This window comes from Bombus vancouverensis, chromosome 13, assembly GCF_051014615.1.
Source record: "Bombus vancouverensis nearcticus chromosome 13, iyBomVanc1_principal, whole genome shotgun sequence".
In the NCBI taxonomy this organism is placed as follows: Eukaryota; Metazoa; Arthropoda; class Insecta; order Hymenoptera; family Apidae; genus Bombus; species Bombus vancouverensis.
The window spans coordinates 11,386,659-11,413,896 of NC_134923.1; the positions used below are offsets into that span (position 1 = coordinate 11,386,659).

Genomic DNA, 27,238 nt, shown 5'->3' on the forward strand with positions numbered 1-27,238 from the left:
TTCTAACTGTGACGCCTTAAAAAGCAATCTCACTAGCAAATATATACGCGAGGAGTCGCGAGGCAGCTCGATCCTTATAAAAGATCGTGCAAAGTAAAACTTTACGTTCGGCCGTAAACTCGTACCCGTAATACCTTTCCTTATACAGTTATCTGCGACACTAAAGGGAAATGATACATACCTGGTCTCGGTGGATGTATATTTAATTATATCATTTTATTCACCTCGTTCGTTGCTCAACGATGCGCGCCACAGATAATAAAAATCACGATGGAACGGCTATGGTTCCTGGGAAGCTTGGAAAGTGGAACGACCTTGAGTTTCATTGTCGAACGAATCTCCTCGCGAAAGAATAACAAGCGTGTACACGTTGCATCACGTTTAGTGATATGAGTTCGCACGATCGTTTCGCGATGCCTCTTTTCTCTTCTTTCCCATCTTTTTCTTCACATCGCTGTCTTTTTCAGTTTCTTCTTTCCTCCATCACGGAGAATCACACTCTTTTGTTCGCCGATTGCGCGCGCCGTGACGTGTAACGACTAACGACGACGTACAGTACAGCGAGAGATCGTTGCCACACCGAGCAACGAGATATCCTGCTGGTGTCGTGCGTGTGCTTACACTACGGCTTCTCTCTGCTTGACGGACAGGGAGGAAATTGTAATACCGTGGAGCAGCCAGATAAGAACGGTTGTGTAATAGGAACACATTAGAGGCTGTTGTCACATCCACGCGAATTTATGAATTCTTTGATTGAACTTGCTTATTGTTAGAATCCGGTTGAAACGTAATCTCGCTGGATGTTTCACAATGGGGTATTAGAGGTTTAAGTCGGACTCGCAGATCGTCGCCAAAGATTGTGCGAATCAAAGTGCGCGACAAAACGCAGCGTCTTTCTCGATTACGACACCGCGGGCAAAAAGTACAAAACATCTCAACCAGGGATTTTACTTTCCTCGGTTTTTTACGATTTCGAGATGACATCATGCGCAACAAGGTGTAGCGTACGTTGTACGTACGGTTAAATCTGTGCTAGCGAGCTCCAAATTTGGCGAGTATTCGTAACACGCGTCTACCGCGTGTTACTTGTTCCCTGTTTTATTTCGTTTCGCTTTTATTCCACTTTGCAGTTTGGCACGGAGCGCGTGTCTTACTTTGGACAGCACGTTGCACGGCGAGAAATTATAGAATTTTATTCAGTGCCGTTGGCAAGTACTTGAATGCTAATTGAACGGTTAGTTTAAAAACCTAGCGGATAACGACGCAGCGACCTTAGGAAATAATTCTGAATTTTCTTCGTATTTTTGGGAGGCTGGAACGTTAGACAATTTATATCTTTTAGTAAATTTCATTTCAGCTTTTATTCTCCGAAAATTTACCAAGCAAATATCGCAACGACTCGAACGAACAGGCATCCATTAGTGTGATACCGCGTAATATCCGCGATTCAACGTCTCGCGAAGGAGAAAAGTTCCATTTCAACTTTATGACGCAATAACCCGCGATTCCGCTTCGCAGCTCTGAAATTAATTACGATCTTCATTTTTTCGAGGACGACGGTCCTCCGTAATATCCTAGCATCGTTGGACAGAGAAAAATTTCATCGAAACGAATGGATCTCGGTGGAGGAACGAGGTCCGTTGGCATGCAGTCGCGATATTCGAAGCGCTGAAACGGCGCTATTAATGGAGCAGACAAAACCGGGACAGCTCATCGTGATAAACATTTACGAGTACAAAGTCGCTGGCGTGCCGTATCCTCGAAATGCATTATAGTAGCATTTATTTGGCCGTTACACTTCTTTACGGCTTGTTGGACAAGCTTCCCTGGGCGTACCCATGAAATCTGGACTATTGAAAGCGTATCGTGGTCGTTGTATCCGAGAAGGCACCACATAACGCAAGGGTTCGAACGGATAGGCCGTGGCACTACCAGCAAAATGGTCATTCGTATTGTCTCAAATGCTTTTCAATGTTGACCGTAGCTCGAGGTAGGAAAAACGTTGGTACGGTGTAGGAGAATTTCCAAATAAAACAAATGGTAAAATATCGCCGTGTAACATCAGGCCGTGCTGAATCTCGCCTATTACATTGTCGAGTTTCTTTTACCTTTTGGTTATTTAACGTTCGTTCGAGCGTATTCGGACTATTGCCGTCGTTGTACAGGATGCTTCAAAGCAGACAGCTTAGAACGTTTCACTCGGCGATCGGAGTGCCTGGCAACACCATGGATTTTTCGCGTTTCCTTATCATCGCGAGAGTTTCTTCGCCGGAACTAAGAGGATCTTAGAAGTAGAGATCGGCGACGATGGCGGAGCGGTATGGTACGACGCGTACTATGCGTGAAACTCAGAGTTTATTAATACAACGTCTGTTGCAATGTCTCGGTCCATTTAATTCTATATTTATCGTGGTCGCGTTTAGTAGGTACGCGAAGATAACGACTAATCTGTGGAAAGGATCAGTCAAGGCAAGCCGGAGGGTCCATTGCGATCGCGAACCGGCTATCTTCCCACGGTGTGTTGGCCAGAGGTTCGTTGGAAAGAAGCGAGTCGAGGCGGTGTGAGCGCAGCCTTGCAAGGACAAGGACGCCATTTTAGATGTAAGCGCGCAAACAATTATTATTACCCGGAGAGCCCAGGGTGTGGCGGCTTCGGTGTTTCTGTCTGAAGACAAAGCTGCCACGGCTACACGGAGGCAGAAAGGCGAGAGGGAATTAGGGGGACGGAGAGAGGGATAGAGAGAGAGTAAATACGTTGGAGAGTGGCATGATGATGCAGAATGCGCGATTAAGCACTTTTACGGGCGTCAAGGTCAGCGACGAAGAATCGTAATAGAGTGCAACAATTATTTCATGCTTTTGTCCCTTGAGCCGTGCGCTCTGCACCGAATGCACCTGTACTCGCAACGGTTATGCTTGAATGGCGTTCACATTTTCTAGCGTGTTCCAGAGGATTTGACGGACCGCGATTCCGGATTTAGGCGTTTCTGCCATGTAATCGAGTTATCGATAGTCGAGCAATTTGAGATTCAAGAAATAGGAAGACGGCACGCGTCGTTTTATCAAAATCTACGTATCTTAGACTTCCTGCTATTTCCATGCCTTTCTCTATATTTATCTTCTTTTTATCAAACAAAAGATACCGCTCGTTTACATCTTTTTAAACGCAAACTTTAATTACCTTCAATTTGTATTGATACTTACCGTGTAAGTTAGAACCTCGTTCGGCTAACATTATATTCCGTTTATTCGCAAATACCACTGGTTCTATCGATTTATCGCTAATTAGTCGATGGCTAGGCTGGTTGTGTTCCATTCAAACGGAAAACACGCATCGGAGCGCCATGTTTAAGGGCAACGTTATTCGGTCACCGGTGTCAACGATCCGATATCGTGCGGATCGATCTGTTCACGATTCACGCCGAGAATGGCACGGCCGCCAATTAGGACGCACGCGCTTCGCATTTTTCATTCGGCGTTTTCATATGAAATAAATGTGCTAACTAACCAATTACAGCGGGACGGGCCACAGGACCGGCTGTTCTGCTCATTAGTGTCACGGTAAAGTGGCGACCGCACCTTTGCGCACCGCACGAATACGATGACGATGACGGTCCACTACTCTCCCGGCAACCGATAAATTCGATCCTCGTCCGCGAAGAGATTGCACGCCAGATATTCGTTCGGTTGCGTTCACGTACAATGCCTTAGATATCAACAGGCGCAAAGTGGTTCGATCGAATAATTGATATTTATTATGCGACTCGTTTCCCATCAATACGTATGCCGTTCCCGACACTTTCGGTTCCGACTTTTCCTTTTTAACGTCCGTCGTACCTGTACCACGGAGTCTTTTGCTACTTTTCTCAAACAAGCGAGAAACTGAAATTTCCTACTAAAATTAGCATCGTAAATTATCAAGCAAGAACAGGTTCGGTACTTTGACCGCTGCATCGCCATTTAACATACTAATACGAAAAAGGTAGATATCGAGCAACACTTTTACGATCGACGAGAAACGTACTGGTTTCGTTTTCAGTAGCAATTTACGCGTAGCTATGTGTACTTACAATGTTGTTAGCATATTGTACTCGATGTTGTTCACCACGTAATAATGTTTATAAGTACAGCGATTTTAAGTAATGACCAAATACGATGATCGGAAGGTTCCTACATTACGAGTTTATTTTCCGGCTACCTGTCAGAAATTATACGGTCATTTTCTCTGATTGGTCGAACGTAAGAAATGAGCGTAATCGAAGCGCAGGAATTTGTTCCTCGGGTTAACTCCGCCGTACTGGGAATTCCATCCCTGCGATGCTCATCGGCTCCATACCGAGAACTTCTTCGGTTTAATTGGACCTTGTGCCGGACCATATCGATTTTTCTTCTTGGATTTCGTTTAGAAAGAAAAAAGCCGCGAACAGGCTGATGAGAAAGGAACGATCGGTCGATGAAAGAGATTCGTGTTAGGGGTTTTCGTAGGAAATATTGTTATCGGATCGATTTTGACTCGGTTGCGTATATTAGTTGGCAGTGCAGTAGAAATGAACGCAAAGGATTCGTCGGAGACAAAAAACAGAAGCTTTCTTCTGGATCGTTCGTAGCCATTACTACTCGTGTAGCTTGCTTACCTGCAGATGTAATTGCAAGGTACTTGGTATTTTTATCGTCTCCACCGCCGCTTTAACCGAACCAACGCTCTTCATCTTATTGTTGTCTGGTGTTCTCGCTTTTATGACGAAAAAAAGGAACGTCGGGTAGGTACGGCCACTTTTAAGAATTCCAAATGGGAATGGACAAAGGACAATATATACATATGACCGAGGTTGCGTGTTTTTCATCGTCTGCGCTGTCAATTGGTCGCAGTTGCTTGAAAACAATCTGAATTCCATCAACAGGCGTATTTCCGTTTCGTAAATTAGATTGATGCCGCGTACCGCTATCTTCAAACTAACTTCTAGATCGCGTTTTTCGCATCTTCCTTCCATTCTAATTTCTTTTCGTTGCTTTTAAATTCGCTTCAAGTTTTCCTACTTTGAAATTGGCGCTAGTTAAATGTATCATATTCGGCAAAATATAAAATTTCGGTCTCAGTTATCCTTACGATATCTCGCTATAATTCCGATCGCAACGAAAAATATCTATAGAAATTTTGTTTTAAATTCGAGGAGACTTATTAAAAGAAAACGGTGCCGTGTACAAGTCGTGAAGCCGATAAGACGAACCGGTATGGTAGCGCGAACGTTATCGTTCAAAGCCGCCGCATAAAGCAGGTTACGTTGGACAGGTCGTTGCGCTCGTAAAAACGCTTTCGATCTGTACAACAGGATGTTTCATTGCGAAAAATTTCGTTTCTACGCGCCCACGAGAACGTCGGTCTCGCTGTACGACGTGGGTATACGCGTCCGGATGAAATTTTCCTAAATCGACGAATAGAACGACACGATATCATCGCCCCTTTGCCCGATTCCTCGAATTAGTATCCTCGACATTTTTCTCAAGGACAAAATATTATACGCTCATAGAGAAGCAGTAAGTATACCGCAAAGTATGATGCAACGAGTTACCGCAACGTATGCCGTAATAGATCCTAATACGACAAGCATGCAGAGGATTTAACAGTTTACAGATTGCAACATTGTATTGACGCGTATGGTTGACGCTTGAACGTGTTTCATAACGAAATATATGGATAGGACTGATGAAGTTGAACGAATTTCTAACGAATGCGTCGTTTTTCGTAAAATCCGACGACTTTCAAGTTATATTCAAAAAGAAGAAGAAGAGAACGATTACCATTTGCAAACGCGAAAGCGACAATGTTTCAAATGTAAAATTTCACTCCTGGGACCAGCAACTACAGCTTCTTTTGGTGTTGTTTTACGCTTTAAACTTCAGACGCCACATCAGGGGACTGGGATTAGCTGCCACGCTGTCTTATTGAGAAAGATGACGTTCGAATGCACGATGCCACGCAGTGTTTTGAATTAGCATAAAGCCATGGAAGCACACGTCGGGACATGCCAATTCAAGCACCGGAATTGCCACGTCCAAGCGATATTTTTGTTCCTCGTCTAATTAACATTCAGTCGACGTCGGCTGCCTCCTCGTGCTACTTGCAACAGATTATTTTTGCATGTCACACGATTCCAGTAGCGTGCTACCTAAGAAAGATGCTGTCGTTCAAAGGGTAGTGGAAAAACGATGCGAGAAACTTCCTTCAGAAATAGCGCACGGAAAATATCGTTAAGTTACAGAACTCTTTTAAACGTTTCAGTTTTCTTTTCTACCATTTCTCGTAATTTGCTTCCATAATTTCGCACGATCGAGGAGATCTCGTTTCTAAGAAGATCCGCAAGGAATAAATCGTTATAAAAAGAATGAAAAGATTTTTCAGGAATAGCACACGGAACTCGCAGCAGCGAGTTTTCATAAGCTGGTTGGTTATTTGTTGTACGCGCTAGAGGTATACAGTCTCTTTGCAAAAAGTAATTGATTTACATTTGCAAGCCTCTTATCAAAGATCGTACGACAGAATTACAACGGCGTTGATCGGATTGCGAGTTATCGATTCAACGCTGACAATTTCGTAGCAGGAAGTAAATCGGTGGTTCTGCTAACAGCAAACCGAGACAGGAATATCAATAAGTCAATGGCATCCGCATTGAATGCTAGTTTCGCCGAATCAATTATAAAATTGCCATATCGTATATACATATATAGCGCTTCGATAACGGTATATTTACAGTGAATCGCGCAAGAATGTCTTTACTCCATAAATTATCATGAAACTTTGTCGCGACATTTTTATACTATACCGAACGGAGCAAAAAAAGAATATATTTTCGTGGTTAAAATTTTGCCATGAATTTGAATTAAAAAGATACTCTTGCATACACGCGTACGTACGTGAGAATTTCTTTAAATCGAAATGCAAGTCTAAATATCCTTATCGTTAGATGGTCGTCCCATTTGTTAGAAATCTTATCAAATTTTCTCTGTCGCTTCTATAATTTAGGCATACCGTAATATTACGACTGACTAAGCACACAATTTACTGAATATACAAAGCGTTTTACGAGTGCGTGCCTATTATACAATGCCACTGCAATGTAGCATTTTGTAACGAATGCTATTCTAACGTATCATAGTCTCTATGCACGCAGTTGGTTATTGAGAAGTAACTTACACCTTTGGAAATATGTATTTTATTTCCCTCGCAACGATAAGATCTTTCTTTCGTTGTTACGACTAGATTGTGTCGTAGGGAAGGTCCCTTGGCTACCCGTATTCATTGATTGTATCAATCAGAATGTATAGAATATAAAATATACGTAGAAGCAACGATCCATATTACGTGTTCCTTTCTTGCCGCACGGAAAGAATAAGACGGACGATAAATTTGAATTCATAGTCGCTTTGAAAAACTTTTAGCGTGATAAATTGTAACAGCCAGTTTCTCTAAAGTCACTTTGCCAGATTTAATCTTCGCATAGCCCAAATAACTACAATTTATCCTCAGCCCTATCGAGTTTTATTACTCGTAAAGGATCTCTGAGTAATCGGTTATCGTCTTCTTTATAGATTCTTTTTCATATTATATCGAAGATAATAATTATTTTCACGAGCGAAATCCCAATACGACTATAACGAAGAATTTAACGTAATTCAGAAGATGGAAAAAGAATTCCAAATAAGAAAAATAGTTATTTATTACCGCGGGGCTATTACGGCCTGAGAAATCATTTTTATGAACCGAATACGTTTTCCAGTCAATGTGTAAACACGTTACATGCGCCTCTCTACCTTGGTTCTTCATCTTGAATTATGCGTTCAATTCATCTTCGCTTTTCGCGCATAAATTTCTGCGATATGGTCGGGATCCTCAGACATACTATATGCTGCTGCATCTGATTTATCGTTAGCGCCAGTATTTCGCATAATATCTGTGGAAGTGCCATGAAATATCGCGGCTAGCCCATGTAAAAACCATCCTACCTTTAAAGTACAACATTTTTCTTGATTTGACTTCATGAGTTGGTAATATAATGATCAATTTCTTGGTGAAATCATTTATTTTTCTTATACGTATAAGACGAGTAAGAATTCGTAGAACAGCCGAGAGAAAATCGATCCTATAAATAAGTCGAGGAATATAGGAATATAACGTCGAAAAAAAAAAAAGAAATGCACGAAAAGAGAAACTCGTTAGCTCTTATCTTATGCCTTTCGATTAAGCAGGTATGTCTCTTACCGACTGACCCACATTGTTAAAAGTCTGGTATCGAAACACGCGGCTGTCGTCTTAATTAGACCACCTCGTTTTTCCTCGTCGCGTGCAAGGAATCCTTTCAAACCTAAATTGGAACACGTCGTGCGCGGCAAGTGTGCACCGTGTGTTATCCAGATAAGATCCATGTAATGAGTTTATATATTTTGGTTTTTCTCTTTGGTCTTTGATCTTCCTCTGATATGATAACGTGTCATGCGTGATTTCATAAGACTAGTCATAAAAAATCTCATCTCATGCTGCCGATGCTTTTTGTACATAGGTAAACGATCCTATTAAAGCGTTTAAAGTGATATTCTTGAAATAAGTTGGAGAAAATTATACCGACCTTTTAGTCGTGTTTCGTTAATGGCTATTAAATACCGCACTGGGGAAAATAAATGTACGATAGCAGAGTGATTATCATCTTTGTATAGTTTTGGTAATAGATCGAGGTAGCCTCGGTATAGCAATTTTACGTTTACTCCGCGTATTTCTTTCTACCGATCGGCGCGTGTATCCGCGGTTATTTAACAAAAATAAAAATAAAAAGAAAAAAGAGGGGAGAAAAAAACAAAAGACGAGACAAAGTAAAAGGCATAGAAGAAACGATTTCCTCGCGATCGACTCGCAGAACTTGGTCGATACGAGCGCGAGCCAGAGAATACGCGCTTCGGCGGGAGTAGCGGCGTTCGCGAGATTCGGGTAGCGTGGATCCTGCGTATGGGCGGCGATGAACTTTTCAAGGTTGCCGGTCGATGACGACGACACGAAGGACCCGAAGACGCCGCTGACTCGACGAAACTTTCCTCCCCGCTTACGTCACACACGACGCTACATGCACGTCAGGTGGCAACGACACCTCGCGATGCAGCTGCAGCCCTCGGGGATTTTGCGCGAGGCGTGGGTTAACCAGTTTTTAGCAGGGTGGGGGTGGATACGAGAGGGCGGGAGGAGGGGAGGGAACGAAGTCGGCGAGGCGGCTGGGTATCCGGGCCAGCCGAAATCGACGATGAAAGTACAAACGAGAACGAAACTGGTTCCTCCGATATTTTGATACGTAAGAGCTGTTTCGACACCGCATACGCAATCGGCGAACTTGAATCTGCGGGTGTCGTCCGGTTGATGTAACGAACGCGTCAATCGACCGGACCAACTGGAAATTTCGTAGGTCAACGTTTTTACGATATGGAAACGCTTCTTCTCGCGGTAAAAAGAGCAAACTGCAGACATATGGATTTCGGTGAGACTGACGAAGGTTGGTAATTTGGTGTGTTTGTTGGTGAAATTAGTAGGTTCGTGGTACTCGGAACGTCTTGGAATGTAGTTGACAAATTTTTTAGTACTGTTATGAAATTATCGGAATGCATGGTTATAGCGCGTGCTTGTTTACTTTTCTTATAACGTTGTACGAGAAAGAGCGTATTGTAGCTTTACTTTTACGGAGGTCATTATCTCTTTATCTATTTTTATTGTAGTTCTTTCGCCTCTAAGAACATCCTGTACACTGCTTAATTTTACATTCATTTGTTTGATTAAAGAAATTCTTGCCCATCTTTTCTTCGGATAATGCTGCAAAAAGTACATTAGCGAGTAGTCGGCGGTTTTAAGGGACAAACGTGATGTGGCAAAAGCTTTCGTTTCAAGGACAGTAGTTTTTGTTCCATTATGCTCGTAGTACGATGCGTAAGAGCGATTGGGAGGAAAGAAAAACGAGTGGAAAATGGTAATTATATTTAAATAACGTTATCCGAGAAGAAACATCGTTTCGGAGGCAAATAACTCGTAGCTCGGCGAATACTTTCCATATATAAATTATATCTATCAATCTTATAACAAAATCGTTGCATATGGTAATTTCGAATTGTCATACAGGTACGGTACTCTTGTTATCTCGGATATTTAATTCCTAGCCGCGAATCGGATAGAAACGCGATTCTCCAATTAGTTCGAAGCTCGCATTATCTTCCCTTCTATAGCAACTAGAAGGCAAACATTTCATACCACTCTGTGTATGATTCCCGTCTGCTACGTCTATATAGCCAACCCTTTGCAAATTGCTCGTATCTTACCTCGGATTGACGAGCAAGAGAAACCTCGAACCGTCCCCAAACTTACGAACGATCACAGAGCGTGTATCGAGGTTCTCCTCTGCCAATCAGCGAACCCCCAGAAAGAAAGCAATACTTTCCGGTTGCCTCGTTATCGACCTTCCCGAGACCACCTCCTGAAACTTCTTTTCTCAACGGGAAGAGGAGGGGAAAAAGGAAAGGATAAAAAGAGTCGTATCATTTGTAGACGTGACAGTGCAAACCAGTTTCCCATAAAATTCACCGGACACGTCCGAAAGATGCATCCACCAGCCATCGAACAGGCAGATAGCTCGTGACGCTCGGCATTGGGAATAGTCGAGATCGTAGGGTCAACCGAGAGAACGAAGATCCTCCGCTCATCAGCATCGGATTATTATTGCTCGGCCTGACCATTCGTGTACGGCGCTCGGTATACATACTGTATATCCACACTTTGCACGTGCACATACACACACACACACACGAGCGCGCGCACACGCCCACACGCACACGTATTTCGTGCATACGTACTTACTTAGGTTTGGTTACCACGCGATTCGTTCGGCTAATGTAACTCGAGCGACACGCCGAGTAATAACTTTATTCGGATACCCTATCGACCCGCGTAATCGCACGGTAAATGTAGCTTGCCTTTTTTCCTAGTCGTAAACATCGTCGTTTATGACACTGCTCGTACACGTCGGCGTACACGTGGTGCCGCGCCATACCGTGCTCTTTCATGGTCGTTCATTTGAAGTCATCGTAATTAGCGAGCACCGGCTCGTTCTTTGATATTAAGATTTATGGAGCACGGATTAACCTGTTCTACGGAATCCGTAGACCAGCGGCCTTGGTCGCGGAAGAACGTTTCTCGACCTGGTTTGCACGCGACCTTTTGCCAAGGATTAAGCAAGGGATTAAGCAAGCGTCTCGAACAACTCACAAAAGCACGGAGTTCCTGTTTACGGTTCTCTCGATAAATTTCGATTTGCCTGGAGATTGCCGCGCTCTACCTTAGGAATATTCAGTAGAGCATAACAAACAAAGAAAAAAGAAAAGGGAAAAAAGACAAACGTATAAGAAGAGACAGAAATAGAGCAAATGAAAAAAGCATAGGTGTCCGTAGAAGTGAGTAGTCCCGGGGAATTATCGCTAACGAGCTTATCGATTAATGTCGATCATCGGTTCTCCATCCGGATGCATTACCTTATAACATTAATTCCCCTTTTTTTACGGATGTCTCCTATACGATAAAGCTGCTTATTATCGCCGCATCGGTCTCAATCATAAAAGTCAGCGTTAAGATGTGCAAAAGGAACACACGGTGTGTAAGAACAGTGTGTGCATCGGCTCGGTGGAGCTCGGCCATCTTAATACAACTATAAACTTATACACGATGTAACTATCCCCGCTGTTTACATGTCGGCTATCACAAACGCACAGGAATCATTAACGAGACATGTTTCAGAATTTCCCAACAGCAGGATTTTTCGTTTGCTCGCGACCGTCTCAGCGCAAGCAACAAGACGACTTATCGTTGAATAATAAGCGACAGCCATTCTGAAACGCGGCTGCTTAAGCATCCTTTCATTATCTCGTCCTATCTAATTAAAAGAAAACGTAGCACCGGCGAATAATTCATCGCTTATCGAGATTAGACGTACCGCGGAATTAGGAACAAATTATTGCATGCCGGATCGCATTCGTTCATCCTGTGCGCGCGGCTAATTGAGGCGCGAATGTGCCAACGAGTTTGAAAAAGTCGATAATGCGAACGAGCTTGTTAGCGGATTCGTACATGGATCGTGGACGTCGTGTTCTCGAAGAGAAGGCGAATCGAGAATGGAGGTTCATTTTGTTAATTATGAAAATATTTTAATTTCACTACCTTATGCCATTAAGAGTGTACCTGATTCCAGCTTGCTGTCGTAGTAGCCTTTTCGGGCAACTATCAACGACGCTTTCTTTTTACGGTCCCGCGTTGTTCGCGTATATCGTCAGGCTGATGCATACGAAAAAATGTTTTTACAAATGAAGCTTCAACATCGTTTCTGCAAAATACGAAAGCGATATCGTCTCTCGTACGGTGAATCATAGGACGCAGGAAAAATACAGCTAACAGTGAGTCCACTTTCGGCAAACAGTACTTCAAACAACATTACGAAGCCGGCACTTACATCCTCAAAATTTTATACTCTTCAACCAACAACTACCAGCCCATTGGGTTTTTTAGCTCACGCAAATTTTAACCAACCGCACTTGGGCTAATTAGCCGTGCGCGGCAAACGGTCCAACAAAAACCTCCCGGACGCCCACAAAAAGCCGGTTACTTAGGTCGTGCGTTTCTTTTTTCCTCGAAAGAACGGACAGGGACGTAATCCCCGACGAGTGGGAATTATAAGAAACAGAAAGAGAAAACGAGGATGCCGAGGAAGAGGGAACGGTTTAGCGCAACGATCTTGGAGGCGCACGGGCACGTGAGAATTAACCAGCATTTGCATTGTAATACGCGTCGGGTAATCACTATGATTGCGGTGGGCGTAGCCAATCCTTAACTTTAATAGCCTGGGTTGCCCAAAAGCCCCGTGTCGCCCCGGGTACGCGTGCATGTGCGGCGTGAAACTTTTATCGTTTCACCGAGTCGTAATTTTTGCGGGTGCACGGTTACGTACGTGGTCCTTAAGGGAGTCGAGGTATAATAAGCGCCATGCTGCCTCTTCCACGGCCTTTATTTTCGACTCATCGACACCGGCGTACACAGAAAACGGCAGGTCCCTTAGTCCAGCGTGCTCTACGATATCGTACCGCAGATCTTTCGAACGTACACTCGCAGATTTATAGGTGTAAAGTCGACAATCGCAGTGTCAGATAAAATGACGAATGAGAATGGCAAGCGCGCTTCTGTTCGTAACACGAAAACACTGGTTCCAATCGATCCAAGTGTTTCATTGGTTTTAGCTAAAACCTCGTTGGTTAAACTCGATGGACATGCGTCGATGTCGAGTTCTATTCAATGCTCCATCTTTCTTCTCGTTTCGTTTCTCGCGCGATCTTCGTTCAAGAAACGTGCCATTATGGAAAATCACTCGGTAGAAAGGACGGGGTCGGAGAAGAAACCTCGTACACGTGTGTCGTGCAATCTGGCACGATGTTCCCCGAAGATGTCAGCCAACACGGTTGATCTGCTTAGCCGTACGACAGATCGTCGGAGCACGATTACAAGCGACTCGGCTTTGGCACGACTCTGAGAAAGCTGCCAGGTTCCCGTCGTCGAACGTGTGGTCCAGCGTGCCGCGTGACTCGACACACGTGTGCCACACGCTCTCTCGCGGTACACTGTTCGTCGTTGATTGAACGTCGTCGATTCCTGGCCGCTGTTACGAGCCACAGACTCGTAACGGTCTGCAAACTATGTTTTTGTGCCGTCCGCATCCTGGCGAGAGGGATCATCGTTTCTTTAGACCGCGGAACACGCTCTCGCGGATGACGAGACGTTTTACGTTTTTCGTTGACGTGACTCATTGTCAGGTGAACGGTACAACGCTCGGATCGCCGTGTCCTGCGCGCACAGCCACGCTAGACGTCGCTTCGCACTTCGGATCCACTGCCAAGGGCTCCGCGTTTCCCCGCAGATAGTTCGTACGCTTATACGACGCAATGCGATACAACGGTCCCGCTTTTCTTGAAAAATCTGCCCATTAATCGTCAGTTCGAATCAATTGATATTCTCTTTGATTTCTTCATATTCGCTTAGAATTAGCAGATAATTTGTTACACGGCATAGGTGATAACTCGAACGAGGCGGTGAACGAGTCAAGTTCAGTCTTTTTATACCGTGAATTCGAACGATCCAACGAGAGACGCCCACGCTCGTTCTTTTTAATAAACTCGTTCGAAATATCGCGTACATACATCAAACTCGTATCTATGCTTCGATCTCGGTAAACAAGCGCTGATAAAAAATTACGACCTCGAAATTACTGTTTTCCGAGATATCGCACGGCCTTTCTTCAATTATTTCTACTCAACGTTGGGGGGCGGCGAGAGCGCGGGCACCTTAACCTTTATGTTTAACCCCCGATACTTACGCCGATTTTGCCACATTGTATATAATTTGTGAACACTGTAATTTGTTAACGTCCGTTCTCCGTCGACGATAGAGCGTCGCCTCTTTCGGTGTCCTGCGATGATACGTAACCAATTTAGACTCTATCGTGGTATTTCATCCGCGCGAATTTCCAAGTATCGACGATCGCGGAGAAAAGTTAACGCGGGAAATTACAGAACGTCGCGATACGACGAGGAGTATCGAATTTCCTATATCGCTCCTTTTTCGCGGTAAATCGACATTCTTAAGAGTTTCGTAGATCACCTGGTAGCTTTAAATCGGAATTCTCGTCAAACTGTGGCAGATTATTCGTACAGTTGCCGCTGGTCTAGTTCGTTAATCTTAACAAAACTGTTGGAATACAACGATATTAATCTTATACAGACACCTATACAGGCATTTGAACAGGACACTTACACAGGTCATACTCACTACTGTATAGAGAATGGGGTTGAAAATCCTTTAAGGGACCATGGGTCACTACGTACAGTCAGTCTGAGAGTAACTGGCCAAATGTCAACAATCCATAACACTCGCTTATATTTTAAATACGTTTGGTTCTGTAATTCTGTTTAATAAATATCACCTAATATTATTTCAACATAAACATTGTGTCTTCCACAGATTATTAATCTTAACTTTAAGATTAAATTCTAACAGAAACTGTCCACCATTTAATATTCATGAAGCTTCTATTCGTTGTATCTGATCATCCGTTTAAACATATCGAGACAATCGCGATGGTTCTGCCCACGTCGCATAAACATTCGACGAATGTTCGCACCTTGGTACTTGGAAGGTCTGCCATTATCTTTTCAACCTACTACTACTGCTCGTTTTCTACGCTGGAACGATCTAAACGAAATGAATACTTTTACGAACGAATTTTATACCGGCCACTTAGATTACCGTTTCGACAATCCCTCAAACAATCAAGGTATGCAGCATCTCGGCGTTGCCGTGAAAAAATAACCAAAGATCCGCGATACACCGTTGAGGCAGCGAGCCGAGCGATTTCGAGGCTATAATTTTCCCTGGTCGCTAGTTCAGCCAGGTCACGGTCGATCTACCGATCGTCCGCTTCGCTGCTAAACAACGATTTAAAACAATTCAATTCATCGACAAGCGATTAAGCTCCGTCTCCTTTAAGCTTCCACGATACCAGCTTGGAATATACGTACCTATTCGCTCGTGATTTATTCCACGGAAGATCATATGTCGCTATTATCGTGGTGTTCGGAATTAACGCCGATGAATGGCAGATCGTTAGGGACGTCGAATCAAAGGAAAACCAGGATCAGGTTGCGTTGAAAATTTCCACTATTTCTGATTACCGTTTAATCTTTTCGTTCGTGTTAGAATTTAATCTTAAAGTTAAGATAGAAGACTATTTGTGTCTATGTGTGTGCCAATTTCCTTGGCTGGGAATCTGGTCGATACGCACATTCGTACGGTGGTTGGGTTAAATCCGCGTGATTCGGTGGACCGTTCACGATTGTCTCTGGTGTGTACAGACGGATAGAGAAGGTAGAGGAAGGTATCTCTTGTCGGAACTAGACATTGATGGTCGATAGTTGGCGTCTCGAGATGCGGACCATGTCGACGAGGAGACTGCTACGGAACTGCGTGCCGCGGCCATGGAATCGTTCGAGATCGGAGATCACGCGAGCGTCGGAAAAGGACGAGAATCCAAAGGCAGAGGACCGAGAGGGAGAGAGAGAGAGAGAGAGAGAACGAACCGCGAACCTCGACGAGCTCCGAGCATGTCGCCACTAACTTGTATTAATGTTGCCGATCAATTTTAATGGACGTGCTCGCATCAGCGCCGCGCGTGCATTTGCATGCGTATACAGGGTGTTTCTTGCTTAATGCGCGTTTCTAGCCGCAGCTTGGCACACGTGGTATTATTATGGCCGATCGTTGATAAGTCATCGGTTTAGAAGTCGCCGTAGATTGCCTTTAATCCGAGAGATAAATGAAGTTAGGATACGGCTGAGAAGATTTGTATCGAGTTGGTTTTACGAGTATGTATATAAACTTTGGCACAGGATATATCCCACGTGTGTAACGGTATTTCCGATTGTTCAGACTGATTCGGCTGTTATTTTACCTCGCTTATTCATTTGTATTCTTCGCTCTTGCCATTTTATAACAATTACGGTTGTTTACTTCTTCTCGCGAATCTAATCTGTCAAAAGAATGTTCAGTTTCGCGCGATATGTACGATATCCAGCGTAGTAACGTTTCAAAAAGCTCGTGTTTGACAAACTGCAGTCAAGCACGTGTAATTACCAAGTAGATTAACCTCTTTGGCCTGCCACGGCTAAAGTGTTTTTGATAAACACACGTTTCTAACAGTATTGTCGAACGATCATAGCTGCCTCTTCATCGATCGCTCGTTTACTCTGAAAAGGAATCATCCTGATGCGTTCGAGGTATCTGAATGGTATTTGAACCCCTGCCCCCTCCCCGTCTCCGCCAGGGGATCATCCTCAATGAAAAGTTAATAGCTAGTTGCGATTCAATTACGTTTAACTGCTTATTTATAGTTCAATTACGTCTAATTGGCTATTTACTATCGAAGAAAGTGTCTGAAACGACTGCTTTTAGCTCCGAGTAAAAATTCGGATATGCTTTCTCATGGGTCGGCGGGATGATTGAGAGCCTGTGGCTGCTTCGACTTTTTTTTTCAACCGCAACCTTTGGCTTTGCACGATGCCGGGGCATTCTGATGTTAATAGCGAACGTTTCGTATTAGTAAATGAGTTTTAAATGATGCTGCGAGTGATAATCAAGCGGATGTAGGCCTCGGGTGAGTCGCGTAGACCAAGAAATTCACTTATCGAGTCTCGAGCGTTTTAGACGAACGCTCGCTACGATTAGTCTGCGAACGTTGCAGCGCTATTAAGATACAGTTTAGTTAAAGCATCCGAATGAATTATTCGAACAACGTATCGCCATGTTCGACGATATAAATAATTTTTAAATAATTAAGCCATCGAACGAAACAGTTTCTTGTTTTGTTGCTTCTTCGAATAAAGATTTCCCACGCTCGATCGACGCGAAATATCACGGAGACGACTACACGACAATAATTAACGCTAGGAAATCGCCGTTGCGTTCGCCGTGTCGGCCGTGATAGCTCATCAAAGGCGTAACCGGGAACTTCTGTTCCGGAATTAGTTGCCTAGTTTGTCACGGGATAAAAGGAGGATAAGCGGGAAGGAGTCGCCGGGATAGTCATGCTAGTTCTTCGAAGCGAGCTTTTCTTCCTCGAATTAATCGTCTGTTGAATCGAGACCGAGAAAAACAGGTGTAACGCATCTAGTCAATTTTCCAGCGTGAGAAACCGGTTGATAAAAATGGCGAACGTGAACTGGATTCACGATATGGATGCTTTGCTATTTATTAGACCGATCGTCGTTCGCTCGGTTTTTCTTGGCGTTTCAATTTATTCACTTAAGCGGAGGAAGGCAGTGATTAGGAAATTATATGTGGATGATTTTCCTTTCTAGCTTGAATAATCAATAGTCGTTTAATACGATAATCACGAACATTGGATCGTAGGTATCAAATGCGAATGAAAGTCTTGTCTATTAATTTTGAATAATACATACGTACGTAAGAGGATTAGGATTACCAGGTTGAAGCAGGCTTTCATACCGTAGGAAACGAACGTTTCTTTCTTAAATTGTTAGCCGTTTTGCGATTCCTACGATAACGAAGGCGCATCGACTCATCGAAATACTCGTATAAAAACGAGCTTTTCCTCGACAAATTCGTATAAATTCTTTTTTACAATTTTTGTCCGTATTCGATGTTTGTCCCATTACTCGACCAAAGTCAGCCAAAGCTACCGAAGCTTCATCCAACGGCAGAAGAAGCGATATCTCGGTACTTGTCGAGGTGGTAATTGTACCGACCAATTGCACGTTCTTCCCTCGCGCCAATTTGTCAACGAGTGCCTTACGCATGGCTTACGCACGGCTCACGCACTCACCAACACGAACCAGGCTCTGTCGCGTTTTGTAACGAGATTGATCGAGCCCATCTCATTAAGGACAAAAAGCCGGTTCGTAGGAAACGGACCAAGGCCTGGATTGACCGATCATAAATGTCCGCGGGCCGGTCGTTTTGGCGGACGAGCATGGTAAGAAACGGTGGCTAACGCGCAAGAACGTAAGAGAATAATGACAGGCAACATCGTTGGCGAGGCGAGTTGCTACCGTGATCGTAATTGACGTGCGCACACTGTTTCGCGAGAGTTGCGCTGCGCCGCTTTGGCTTTGGCAGCGCGGCCAAAGAAACGACCCCCGCCATCCCTGCTGCTCGCTCCTTTTCTTTCTCTGCTCTTGCACAGAGAGTAGTCGTAAAAAAGGCTGTATACTTTCGCAGAGTCCACGGGGCGATATATAAATTACACGTCTGGGCCCGGGAGCCCCCCGAGGAACTAACGGTACCGTGAACAGGGGCTCCGATCTTAGCCTGCTTCTCTCGTCTCTTCTCTTCTCCTCTCTTCTCGTTTCTTCCCTTCTCTGTTCTTCTTTTCCGCTCTTCTTCGCGCTTTGCTCTCTTTTCGTTTCTCGCGACTGCGAAAAGGGAAGAAAATCTGTTTACTCGGCTAACCCCTTCCGTGGCATGGCAGTGAGTCTGGCGAGTGCAGAGTCGTCCGGTTGATCGGCAGCGGAGATTACACGGAGTTACGTCAGCGTCCTATTGGTACGCGCATAGGTACACGAAGCGGTCGATCAAAGGCACCCGTGCGCGGATTCGTTTAATGGCCAATCTCGCTTTCAGTCTTAACTCGTCGCGTTTTCGAATGTGCCTCTTAGCTGCGCCCGTGCGATCAACGATCGGCCCGTCGCGTCACGTTCGCCAGAAATGGTACTTGCGCCGGCCGTTTTTTGCTCCTGGCCCGCGGCACGGGATGCATATTGCATCGATGCGCGCTCGGGAAACCACGTGTTCAGGGAACCTCGTTACCATTCTCTTTACGTAATTCCATATTTTCAAAGAATCAAGCGCGCGTGTGCGAACGCTTCTTTGATTCGTTGCGATGTCTCTTGAAGTTCGCTTGTAAATTTTCATCCGTCCATTCATCCATTCATCGAAGGATTAAATCAGCAGGGAACATCGCCTCGCCACACGATCTTTCAACGTACGTACGAATACATTAATTTGCAATTGGAAAAATGCCAGTCTCGTAGAGATTCCGATGCGACGTTAACAGGCACGACAAAGGAAAGAACTGTTTTCTATAGATACGTTGGAGCATGAGCCGACCGACTGTTTCGATTAAAAGCACCGTTCGACGCCCGACCATCTTTATTGATTCCCATAAAATTTAACGACGTTGACCAATGCTCCTCTCGAAGTGATTGACTCAATTATCCGCGACGAGGACGCTGTCACGAAATCCATTCGAATTCGTCGCGTGCAGACCGCTATCCGCGAACATGTGTACGTGACCAGAGGGTTTTAAACCCTCGAGCAAACGGCCCGAGGACTCTGCACCGGCGTTGACCTTCGTTAATCAGAGTTCTATGCTTCCTGGTGATAAATAACGTCGCCTGCCAAGTGGGCACGGAAGACGCGACGCTTATTTGTATACAGGCTGTAGCCCCTCGTTATACGTTGCTCGCACAGGCATCGGGTATATGTAACACCGGCTAAAGGTACGAGGCGTACGGAAGAACGTAGACGGCGCCAGGAGACCAAGAGAAAGAAGATCTATCCGATATCTACGATTTCTTGAAAATTCCCAATTTTCTAATCGAAGAATTTCATTCCACGTTACATCCTTCGACTCTTTCGCGGTCTTTGCTTCTTTTTTCTTCATTTAATCGCGTTCGAACTTCTCTTTTTTTTTTGTAACTAAAAACCGTATACGACGAATTACGGCGATTATATAACAACTACGTGTAGACGATACAGTAGAAGTCACGATTGGCCACTAACAACGCTTCTTCGGCTATGATTCACGGTTGTCTACGTACAAAACATCCTTTCGATAAAGTTTAATCGTTATTCATCTCTCCGCGACTTTGCCATCCATAACCGCTTCGAATCGCAAGACCGGAAATGAGTAATCCTGGAAGTTGGCGAGATCACGCGAATCCATCGTAGACGATCCGAAATTTCCCAATAGGAATTATTCAATTTTTTCGCGGTCGTCGAAGACAAACGTGTCCTGGCAACTGTTGGAAACGCGCGCAGCGCGAATCCTGCGTGAGATAGGTTACACCCACGACGTTGGGGCAGCTTTCACATTTCTCATGGAGCTAGGCACCAGTCACTTTTGTTTCGTCAGCTGACTCCTTTCATCGGGCTGATGACTCGTGCGAATCGACCAACCATTTACGCAACTTTCGAGGGAACCACGTCGCAGAAGAAACCGCTGTCGTTATCATTGCTCCGATTGCCAGCCATTGTTTCGGCAGACAACGGTGTTGCGTCGTTCTTCGCGCTAATTATGCTCCTGTTTATTAACGTTGTTCCCTTGAGTAATAACGGCCAGCTGTTTACTGTTAAAGGAGCGTAAGCGTGTCGGTGAAATCGATCTATCGATGAGATGGAAATACGCTGGAATACCATTTACAGAATATCGACGCTGCATCTTGCGATGTAAGCAACTCGGCAGAAACCTGGCGTTAGGCGAAGCGAACCGGCCGTTACAGAAAAAAAAAAAAGAACAGACATCGGTTCGTTCGCTCTTAACAGATTTATAGCACAGGATATGAAATTCTTTTCTTTCAAGAATTTCATTTTCTCCTGTACCGATTGATTAAGCATAAAAAGTAGACGACACGGTTCCTGTCGCGTGTCGTGAAACTTTCCTGATTCATCCGGCGAGATTCTTCGCATCTTCTTTCGACCTGATATCTCTGTCATGACTCAACTTACTCGTTCGTATTTTTAACCAGCTCTTATTGAATGCTGCTTGTAAAGTCGAAAACGTTTGAACATCGCTTAATATCTATTTTACTCCGTCTACTGTTGAAAAACGCGATACTTCCTCGAAAAACACGAAAATTACATCTCGAAGGAAACCGGTCGCATAATTTTCCGTGTCATTACCAACTAGCTCCGCGTCGATCCTGTATTCCATCCGCTATATTCTGTTCCCACTGCCCGGATCAACGAGCCGCCGCGTTAATTCCGAATCGAAGATAAAGTTGGCAAAGTGGCGACTGAGAGAAGCGGCAGCGAGCAGAACCTTGTACTTGGTCCGTCATCACGTCCGTTATCTCGATCGACGCGGTGTCGTTCGTAACGCAACGACAGTTCGTAACGCGTTTTCGTCGCTTAAATTTGCTGACATTACCGATTTACCGCCGTGCAACGGAACGCTGCTTTACGACGCACAAGTAAAGAGTCTCGACAGACTCGTTCGTTTGCGCTTTTACGCTTTACGTTTTTCGTTCGTCACGTTCGAGATATTGCGCACGCTTTTTCCGCACAGCATTTTGTTAGCCGTCGTCGACAAGATTTTGTATTATTTCTTTCGTTCGTCATCACGGCTTATCTATAGTTGTGTCTTCTAAGATAGTTTACTGCTGCAAGCATTTCGTTCCTTCGTTCCTACTTGCTCCCCTCGTTCCTTCATACTCGAACGCTCGCCAGAAGAGCGACAAGTGGCCGATGAATCAACCGGACGAAGGATCGCGCTTTTCGCATCGTGGTTTCCCACTGCTTGGCGACAATCGTATAGGAAAACGCAGCTGTGTCAACTGCGTAATGCAGCGGCAACGATACTGCGAAGGGAACGCGAACAATGAGGCGATTCGCGGTAACAGGTCGATGATAAACGCACGTCCATTTTTTAGTCGACCGACTGATAAATTTTATTTCAGGTGCGTCGTATTCCGTGATGTGGACGTGGTTGACACTTTGAAAGAGCGTGACAGACGATTCGCGAAATTCCATCTGTCTAACGAGAATTTTCTGCCCAACACGGAATTCGTTCGCGTCAAATGTTTGACGAATTTGTTTAAGGGGTTGAAGATAGAAGATATCCATACGTAGCATTGGCAGGACCATAGTCGAGCATCGTCGAACGATGTCTGCTCGACTTTCCTAGCATCGTACGCCCGACTAACGTCGTATTATCGCTATTAGCGTAATACGTATCCCACGCCCAGGAAAACCGCCGGCGCATTCTGCACCGTGTCGCGTATCTCGACCACGAACTCGCTCGAAACACTCGATTTACCGTTCGCTCGGAGCCGTGTTTCGCTGGCGTAGATCCGGGATAGCCACGGTTTTCCCGTACTAATTCCACCGTATAATCTCTCGTCGCAATCTGGTATCTGATAGCTATCTGATAAGCCACCCCATCCCCGCCATTCCCTCCGCCCTCCTCTACCAGCCATTATCTCGCGTGGATCTTATCATTATGCCGATGAACGGAAATTTATTATAATAGGTGGTCTAGTGATAGTAACTTTGTGGATCCTTAGGCTCCTCCACCGCCGCCAAATCGATCGTTTATTCATCGGCCAGAGCGATCGTGTAACGCGGTTCAAACGACGTTCCTGTGTATCAATCGTATTACGTATCGTCCGGGCATCGATTGTTACAAGATAATGGCCTGGTACGCGACCGATCTCCAACGCGTAATAAACGCGACGAGGAAGCGACGAGTTAATCTTACGAAGGGATATCCGAACGGTTGTTTTCGTGGCGTGTCCGAGATATTCAGGTTTCGATCGATGTAGAGCAAGGTCTTTGCTTCCGTCGATAAAGCGCGTTAAATCGCTGTGCATCGGTTTTATCGTTACTCGTAAATATACGTAATTCCGTTATAAACGTCGAAGACGAGAAGGAAATTGACTTGGAAGCAAACGCGTCAAACTAATTTTAATTTCAAACGTATGGAGCACAGTGGAAGCAGCGCGGAAGAACGGACGAGGTAAAAAGATAGAGAAACCGGTGACGACAGACTCGCGGAGTTTTCCCTTCCGCTGGCAATTCCGCAAAGAAGAAAGTAACAGTACCCGCTCCGCGGCGTTCGCCGGGGACCGCATAAATCTCGAGGTTGCAAATTGTCCGGTCCAGAGATAGAACGCGACGCGTAGAAGGAGCTACGCGCTGCGCGCGCAAGAATAACAGTTAACAGGAAACGTTGTACGTGGTCTGTTGTATCTGTTGTGTGTACGCGTTTGTAGTCGGCTATGGTAGTCCCGTTTGCGTTGCCGGGTACTTGCGCCACCGCCAGAGATTCTACGTTCTACGGACGGAACTCCGAGCTGCGAGACTTAATCTCTCTTTCTCTAGCTCCTGGTATCTATGCGAGATGAACTCCACGGATGAACGTATATGGCGCACGGTAATTGTCTCCGTAGGTGCTGCAGGTATTAGTCGAGAGTCGAGGGAACTGCTCGATGTAGAAGTTGCAGAGTCGGGTTTCAAGGCTTCCCTGTTCGTTCTCTTGCTCGATATCGACGCCGCGACGAATCGATATTGCACGTTTAAAATTAATTGGTTGTTCCAGATCAGTTTTCCGACTGTGCGCGACGTTACGTACTTCTTTGATTGTATTTCAGTTCGCTGCACCCTGGTATATGTACATGTACTGTGTAAAATTCCACAGGTTACGATCATTTTTCTAACAATTGTTAATGCATTTCCTAATAACTTCAAATTACACAGGCTAATCTTAAATCTGTTATTGTCGGCGTTCATTGTTCGTACAGCGCTACCATAATTATACGAATAATATACTCGATAACCGAGAATTATATGTTCTACGTACGAGAATAAACATCGCTTTAAGCGTACGTTTAAACGAAGCTATTAAAATTAGAAAGAAAGAAAGAAAGCTCGCCTTCGGAGTGACAATATTGCAGCTCCTTATATCGAGCTGATATTTTCTTATTTTTATCTTTAGATCCGATGATGCGATAAACGGTGTAAATGATAGTGCACGTCGCAAGAAGTATGCACGGGGGTAGTTTAAACCGGATACTGCTTATTGCTGGTGGACATCGGTACAGTCGTGATATTCGATCTTGGTATTTAGTGTTATTATTCGATGATATATTTGATGGGAACAATAGTTGGGTAGGAACTCGCAAAGAGAGCCATTCCGACGGTGATACCGATGACATAAACTTCCTTAAAGCTTCGCAATACGTTCTCGCGAGGAGATAAACTTCTTTCGCCTTTATATACGCGCAAATTAGTAACAAAGTATCTCAGGAATCTCGATTTAACGTGGTGGATACGTTTCTGAAAGCTACCTACGAGTTTGCACAAAGTGAAGCAACAGAATTCTGCGTGGTAAAGCGTGTGATCTCTGAAACGAAAAAATTGCTACGTAATTTCCATTACGTTTGGCGTGCCTCTAAACACGGAAGTCTCTCATAGTGTAATCTGCTTTTACGAGTGCTCGCGATTGAAATCAGTTATAATCATCGTCGTTATAATCTCTGGACTCGCGCTACTCTTAGCAACTCGTAATTCTAAGCCGTTACACGCGACTGAAAAAGCCACGAAACGAATCGAGATAGTTGGTGGCGGATGAACCTCGACGCTCGTCGACTTATTCCTGGATTAGTTCGTTTTGATGTGTTCGAAAGACAACACGAATCTTACGCTTATCGTCGTGATTACCTATAAAGCAACGATACCAGTTGAGAGTTGATTTTGAAAAAGAAACCAATACTTGACGATCGCGTCGTAAATTTCATTAGCATCGACGATTATCCACGCCACGACTGTTCCATCCTGAGAAAGTACAAAGGACGAAAGACAGATCATTAGGTAGAATATTACGCCTCGCCGCTCTCTCCGCTCAGTTTCAATTCCTTTCTCTCGCGATACCCATACCGTATCGATATCGCCAATAACTTAGCAACACCTTATCCCTGACCATTACCAGCACCTCTACAAATATTTGCAACGCTCAATAACCCACCCACTGCCCCTATCCCTCTGTTAACCAACTAAGAAGCTCGGTGTTCGATCGCGGGATGAAGTGTTGCTTTCGTGAATGAAGCAGTTTACGCCGGACACGATATCGCTTACAGCGACAATTTAGCGCCGCTAGTTAGAATTATGCGCGAAACCGAATACTCGCGCTCATATTACGCGATCGCGCGATTTATAGTCTGGCGGCTGAGGATCCGCGATCGTCCTCCTACTACCCCTCTATCCCTCGCATGTCGCGTCCATCCATCGGCCGCGAATTAAGTTTCCCGGCAATACGAGACGTGTACAACACTCAAGGTCGTAATTTCATCGTACCTTTCCACTCTATTACGGGGATTCTCATGAACTCTAACTGGACTTTCCGTTGGCTCTTTCATCGATCATCTCGCGTACGATCGCCACGATATCCGTTTCTTGTTCGTTCCACCGTCGTTCCTTTATTCCGTTGCTCGTAGGATCGGAAACCGCTGGAAAACGCGGCATCTCGAGTCGAGTTATCGATTACGCGCGAAACGTGGGCGAATCACTTTCCCCACGCGCGATCCAGCGCGATCAGCCGCTTTGACTCGCATCGACGCACCAGCCATAAGTCGGCAATTAAATACGAGATAGTCTGGATGCGTGAAAGATCTCCTTCCGAGACCCGTGTGCCGGTTAATTTTATTGAGTCGTTGGTTCGACGTTTTGCGAGAAAGAGTGGCGTGTTTAGTGGCGTGTACACGCGAGCGCAACCGAGTTTCAGAGTCGCAGGACTATTCCGTGTTAACGAACGTGCGAGGGATATCTTCTGCGAATTAATTAATCAGATGCGTCGATTGATCGATGACCGCCACGCCGCGTGTCAGTTACGCGCGCTCAAGATTTCCTCTCTAGAAGTGGATCTCTGGTAAAAATAAACGCGCACTTGCGTGCAGCTTGACGAGATTATAAGGTTGTTAAGATTATTCAGGTTCCCGACGTGCGTAGAAGCGAAGATACGAATTTATCGAGATAAGTAGGAAGTTTCTTGTCACAGCGATATCCACGCGAAGGGAATGGACCGTACGAAAGAAATTAATACGCGAATATACCTATTCTTGCAAAAAAAAAGGACCTCTTATTTCGATAAATTATTAGAACGTGTAAATTTATTCGACTTTGCTCTTTGTACGAGAAATCGTTTCTCGTTAGTCGATCCAAGATTGCTGCGTAGAAATTATCGTAACCTGAGTGAATCTTTCATTCGTGAAGTGAATTTTCGGTACGTTCGATTTCGACGTTTCTATTTAAATCAACTGCCGTGTAGCTACGTGTTTTTCGTACGCCCGCGCCTTTTTCTAGACAAATTCAACGATAGTCACGCGTGCACATTTTTTGGTCAGTGAACCGCTTTTTTCGCGCATGTTATTCCATTCGACTACAAATTGACTGATACGCGTCTTTCTCCTGTTAAACGAGAGAAAGTAAGGTTACCGTGTCACGTTTGCGACACGACGACGTTATCGTTGAATATTAAATTTCCGCGTACTTTCTTAAGAGCGCCAATGGAATTTTCACTACTGTTGTTTTGTATTACCGAACGCGATATGGAGTAAATAAATGGCGAGTTTCATAAAATAATTTGATACTTTAAAATTCTAATTTCGATACTTGGCCAATACCAACGTGTCCTATTATATTTTTTACGAGTATACTTGACAGACGCGGGTCACATGTACGCCGAATACACGTTCGTCCACGTTGTCCAACTTGGTGGACGTCGTGTCAGTACTGCCAAAGCAACAGTTGGCCCAATTTTTCGCGACAGGTAATCGTGCAACGAGTCACAGAACGAGAGAATGACACGACTGCTTCCGTGTCTTCTCGTTTATCATT

General features: G+C 44.7%; 1 long non-coding RNA gene across 1 annotated transcript in view; it reads left to right on the forward strand.

Moving 5' to 3' along the window:
* LOC143303503 (uncharacterized) overlaps positions 1-27,238 on the forward strand; it is a 206,404-nt gene that overhangs the window by 20,956 nt on the left and 158,210 nt on the right. The gene's annotated exons all lie outside the window — the stretch shown is intronic.